Raw genomic sequence first — 6,086 nt, forward strand, 5'->3', positions numbered from 1 at the left:
TTGTTGTTTTTTAGTATAAGGTCTCAATGTAGCTCAGGCTGACCTTAAACTCACTACTTAACTGACAGTGTCCTTGAACTTCTGATCTTCCTTCTTTTGCCTCCCAAATGTCACCATTTGGTAAATGAAGTTACAGATGTCACCACCATGCCCAGTTTGTGTAGGGATGGTGCCAGAACCTAGGGCTTTGTGCTAAGTACCCTATAACCGAGCCCAGTCTCATTGCCTAGAGTAAATATTTAAAAGAATAGTTGAGATTCCTTATCAGCTTTACAAGTTTGGGGTATATTTATTTATTTTATGTGTATTATGTGTTTTGCCTGAAAGTATGTATGTGAACCACATGTGTGCCGTGTGCCGACAGAAGTAAGAAGAGGGTGTCGGATTCCCTGGAACCGGAATTATGGACTGTTGTGAGCCACCATGTGAGTTCTGGGAATGAACCGAGGTCCTCTGTAACAGCAAGTGCTCTTGACTGTAAGCCAAAAAGGTGAAAGCCAAGTATGGCCCCATGGAGGCATATGCCTTTAATCCTAAGATTCAGGAGGCTGAGGCAGGGGGATCTCTGTGAGTTTAAGGTCAGTTTGTGTACATAGTCAGTTCAGAACATCAAGGAAAATAAGGTGAGATTCTGTTTAAAAACAAAGCAAAACAAACAAACAAAAAACTGAGTGTGGCTAGCATGTATCTATCACCCCAGCCTTGGAGTGACAGAGATGGAAGGATCCTGGAACTCATTGGTCAGCTAGTCTGCCCTAATCAGTGAGCTCATGGTTCAAAGACACTGTTGCCAGGAGCTGGAGAAATGGCTCCAGCATTTAAGAACACTGTTGCAGAGGGACCGGGTTTGGTTTCCAGCACCCATGTGATACCTCTTAACTATTTATAACTCAGGGGCTCTGACTGCCTCTTCTGACAGCTGTAGACACCATACACATATAGTACACTGTACGCATACACACAGGGAAACAAAAGTTACATAAATAAAACAAAACAAACACGAGAGAGAGAGAGAGAGAGAGAGAGAGAGAGAGAGAGAGAGAGATCCTGTCTCAAAAAACAAGTTTGGATACTTACCTGGCAGGGAAGGTGTCATGGCCACAAAAGTGTTTTCCCAGGATGAGGCTTCTCCATTGTACTTAGGACATTCTGACTCCTGTGATTTCCCCAAATGCAGGAAGCTCAACTTCATAATGTGTAGAAGTGGGATTCTTTGCTCATATTTTCCCCTATAAGAATAAAAATAAAAAATAAAAGGGAGATTAATTGAGGAGGACACCTGATGTCAAATTCTGCATGCTCCTGAGCACACATGAATTTAAGCACACATACACTACACATGCACACATGCATGTATGCACACACACACCCTATACACAAATGCATACTCACACCACACACACATGCTACACATGCATGCACACACACACCACACACATACATACACAAAAATCAATCTAACAAAAAAAAAAACCAACTCTGAAATGCTCCTTGGTTCAAGGTGGGGTGAGTCACACAGAGGCCCTTCTTTCTCCCTCTTGGGATGCTTGGCATGGAATTTAGGGATGACAAAAATAATTCTCTGTTACTCATAATAGCATCACAAGTGATTATCCTTCCTCAATCAGGAAGATCATAATTTATTATGCATTCATTTACGAAATATGTTTGACACTCATTCTCTATCTTTAATTGCTCACAATCCTAGGAGGGGCCCAGTCATGAAAACAAATAGTTACAAAACAGAAGGCTAAGTGATGGAACAAAAAAGTGAAGCATCGAGGAGGAGCCATCTGACTTAACCTTTGAACCAGGACAGCAGGGCCACGACCTGGGAGTCTGAGGTTATAGCAGGGACCAGGTTATTGCCAGACGTCTAAACCAAGTCCAGGGTCCAGGCACAAAATCAAAATCAAGAGCCAGAAGGACAAAGCAAAGGACTTATAGCTGGAGCACAGATTCCAAATCTGGGCTCCCATGGTAGGGGGTAGATAGATCACACAATGGGAGAGTCAGCACCACTGAGTACCCATGTTGCTTCCTCATCCCTCTCTTCTGTGACACCCCTCACTATCCTGTAAATAATGAATCAAGATGGCTCAAAGAGACCCCCAACTTCCCTGTGTTTCTCAGGGTGTGTGATAAATGTGGATTAGTCCAATTGGATTGGGAGGATTGGGGATATCACGAAGAGAGGAACTTCCTCTTTGGGATGGATGGGAACCGATGGAAGGGAGGAATGTGACTGGTACTCCAGGGGTTCGTGAGCTGCTGTCAGTGGCCAGGCTCCAGAGGTTGTACTTGGTCTTGGGAACCCAGATTTGAAACTGTGGGGTATGACTCTGGTTGAAGTGGTATAATTTAAAGTTGCGGGGGCACAAAAATTAACTGTAATAAATTAGCTTTGAAAGCATAATTACCAAACGTTAACTCAAAATCAAATGCATACAAGGTATTTAGGGCATCACTTGTCCATGTGACATCATATGACTGCCCTGCAACCTTGGTTCTGGACAGTTCACACAACCCCGTGCCTTATTTTGAACACACCACATGCCACACAACATCAATACACACTGCTTGGATTTAATAATGGTGAAACCAAAAGTACCACCACTGTTAAGCCCACGGGTATTCAATTAGGAGACTTTACACTGTATTGGGCCAGAATGTTTGCTTTTACAAATTGCTACTTGAGGACTGGCAAGATGGTTCATGGGTAAAGGTACTTGCTGCAAAACTTGAGGATCTGAGTTTGATGCTCAGGACCCACAGAGTGGAAGAAGAGACGTGATTCCCACAAGTTGTTCTCTGTCCTTCACACACAATTGCACACAGACACACGTGCACACATAATAAAATATCTTTTAATTACTGCTTGGGTTCTGATTTAAATTCACAAGAAATTGTTTCATGAACTTTGGCTTGAAATTAGGGCAGAATGTCCAACAGTTTCTGAAATGTCCATTTTTATATGATGTATTTAAGTGAATCTGTGTTCTCAACACTGACTCCTACAAAATCAAATCTTAATCAGCTCTGGAAAAAAAATGCCAATGATGATCCATGTCCTGTAGAATCAGCCAACCAAGGTTTATTTTTTATTGTTTTTGCTTTTGTTTTGAGACAGGGTTTCTCTGTGTAGTCCTGGCTGTCCAAGAACTAACTCTATAGATCAGGCTGGCCTTAAACTCAGAGACCCCACTCCTTGCCTCCACCTCCTAAGTGCTGGGATTAAATTCGTGTGCCACCACAGCTGGTTTAAGACTCAATTCTCTATGTAAACATCACCCAGCACACCCATCTCATCACTGTGTCAATCTGCTTTCATCTTTAGTAAAGGGTAAAACGGTTATAAATAGTGAGACTCTGAGGAATATATGTGTACATAAACATATATATACACACACACACACGCATATGTGCATGTCTTAAAGAATTGGTTTAGAGTATTTTTTACTCTCTCTCTCTCACTCTCTGTGTGAGAATCTTTTTTAACTCGTGTTCTCTCCTGTCCGTGCCTGCACACCATGGCGCACGTGTAGAAGTCAGAGGACAGCCTCCTGGGTCTCTTGTTGTTCATTGCTGTGCATGCTAAGCTAACTAGCTCAGAGCTTCTGGGGATTTTCCTGCCTCCACCTCCTATCACATCATAGCAGGGCTGGGACCACAGACACACATTCTACTGTGTTGGACTTTGTGTGGGTCCTAGGGACTCAAACCCAGGTCCTCAGGCTGGCATGGTAAGCTCTTTACTCACCGAGTCTTCTCCTCAGCCCAGGAATAAATTTCTTTACTGACGAATTTTTGCTTCTTATACTTATTTTACATAGCCGCATATTCAGAGCTGAGCAAACATCTCTAAGGCAAAAGAGATCATAAGTGGAAAAAAATTAAGAACCCAGCTAGGCACACACACACACACACACACACACACACACACACACACACACTCACACACCCATACCCCTCTCCCCACACAAATCCCTTCAGTTAAGACCCATTGCCAAGTCTGGCGCACATCTTTAATATCAGCACTCAGGAGGCAGAGAAGCAGATAGATCTCTGTGAGTTTGAGGCCAACCTGGCCTACATACTGGAATTTCAGGACAGGCAGAGCTACATAGTGAGACCCTGTCTTAAGACAGAGATGAAGTAGTAGTAGAACGAGAGGATGAAGATGAGAAAGAAGAGAAGAAAGAAGGAGGAAGAGGGGATAAGGAGGCAGAGAAGGAAGAAGAGGGAGAGGAAGAGGAGAAAGAGGAGGAAGGGAAGAAGGAGGAGGAGGAGGAGGAGGAGCGATCTCTGAGCCCCCAGGCTCCTGGCAGTTGTCCTCACCATGCTGGTAGACCTGTGAGTAGTAGCTATCATGGAGATCTGTCCTAGGTCCAGAGCCCAAGGCCCTAGGAAACAGGTGGCATTTGTCCCTTCCTGGATTAGCTGGGTTCTATCTGAAGTACAATGGAGGTGAGAGAATCCCACACAGCTTTCCCCACTTCCACCAGTGTACAGGGTTCCTTTCTCCACCGGTCTGCTTTCATGTTTCCAGTTGCTGTCACTCAGGGCCAGACAACAATCAATGGGCAATTTAAGAGATAATTGATTCATAAATTAGAAATAGTTGTTATTATAGTCTATCACTTCATCTTTCTAATTTATCATTAGTTATTATTTTTATTTAATTAAACTTTATCTTAAGTGTATGCTCAAGAGAAATAGGATACAGTGTGTAAGTTCAGCGTTACAGGAGACTCCAGGCATCCACTGGGTGTCTTGGAACTGATGCCCTGACGATGGGGCGGGGCATTATGTAAATCCATCTGTAAATGGCTTTATGTTGCTCAAAGTATCTGGAGTTCCTAAGGATGATTATACCAAGTCTTAGACTCATCTTTGGAGTGGGGTAAGGAGACCAAGGCTCAGAGAAGGTTAGACCACCATCCATGAGCTAAGATAGGAAGCCAGGCCTGCCAGGATTATTCTTCTGTGAACTTGTAGCTGCTGGGCACCATCGGTCCTCTGGGAGAGGTGAGGCAACGTAAGGGGGCTCCGCTCTCTAAGGGTCTGGAGTCTGACCAGAACACCTGCTCCCCAGGCCAGGTGAGTTTTATTTTATGACAGAAATCAGTCCAGCTGAGCCTCACAGGCAGCATCCCAGGAGGATGGAAGATGTTTCTGGGGAAAGTGCTCATAATGATGTTTTTGCATTTATGGGCCCCTATTTTTCTGAGCATTTTACAGGCCGTTGAACTGAGTCATCGGCCTCCTGTGGTTAATTGCTGTGTTTATAAGCAACAGCTCCTTTGGAGGATTAGGAAGGGTGAGGCTGGGTGCCTATTTGAGCTGGCCCACTCCTCATCTGCTTTCCCTGTGGGATTACAGTCCTCCAAAGTGAAGGGAGCCCTCCAGCACCCCAGGCTCTTCCTGATACTTCCTGGGACCACCTGGTTCCATTCTGTAGACACTCTGAGAACAAGTTGGTTTCCCCAGGTGGCAGCAGGTCACCTTTCCACCCCTCCCTTCAGTCTCCACCACATCAATGGAGCCAAAACCAGGGGCTCTGCTAACTGGGGGAGCCCTCCGTGCAGCAATGAAAAGCATTACAAGCTTGCATATAAAATGTGATTTTTCTCGAGGAGTTTGAGGGTGTGGACCAAGAAGTGAAACCCTCCTCAGGGCTCTACATTGCACAACTCAGTCCTACTTGAGGCCCTGCCAGTTCCTCACTCTGTGTCCCTGCCTCCTGCTACTCTGAGAAGCTCCTCCTTCTTCTATACACTGCCCTACAGATCTGCCTTGCAACTCTCCCCATTCTCAGAAAGACCCGACTTCAGAGCCAAGGTTTGATCTCATCCCAAAGTGTCTGGTGTCATATTCATCAATCTTTATCTTGTTTATTTAGTTTCCTCCTCCTCTTTTTCTCCTCCTCTCTTCCTCTACTTCTCCTTTCTCCACCCATCCCCCCACATCCATGGTCACTTGTAGCCCAGACTGGTCATGAACTAAAGTCAGTATGTAGCCAAGGATAACCTTGAACCCTTGGATCTCCTTACCTCTACCATTTCCAAAGAGTTTGGATCACAAAC

At 44.7% G+C, this 6,086-nt stretch overlaps 1 non-coding gene across 1 annotated transcript; it reads left to right on the top strand.

Annotated features, from left to right (window-relative positions):
- The first annotated feature begins 1,069 nt into the window (after positions 1-1,069).
- On the top strand, positions 1,070-1,230 carry LOC125393780 (U1 spliceosomal RNA). Its single transcript, XR_007229941.1, has one exon. It is a non-coding gene; the product is annotated as a U1 spliceosomal RNA (small nuclear RNA).
- The last annotated feature ends 4,856 nt before the right edge of the window (positions 1,231-6,086 follow it).

This window comes from Myodes glareolus, chromosome 4, assembly GCF_982192425.1.
Source record: "Myodes glareolus chromosome 4, mMyoGla1.1, whole genome shotgun sequence".
Taxonomy (NCBI): domain Eukaryota; kingdom Metazoa; phylum Chordata; class Mammalia; order Rodentia; family Cricetidae; genus Myodes; species Myodes glareolus.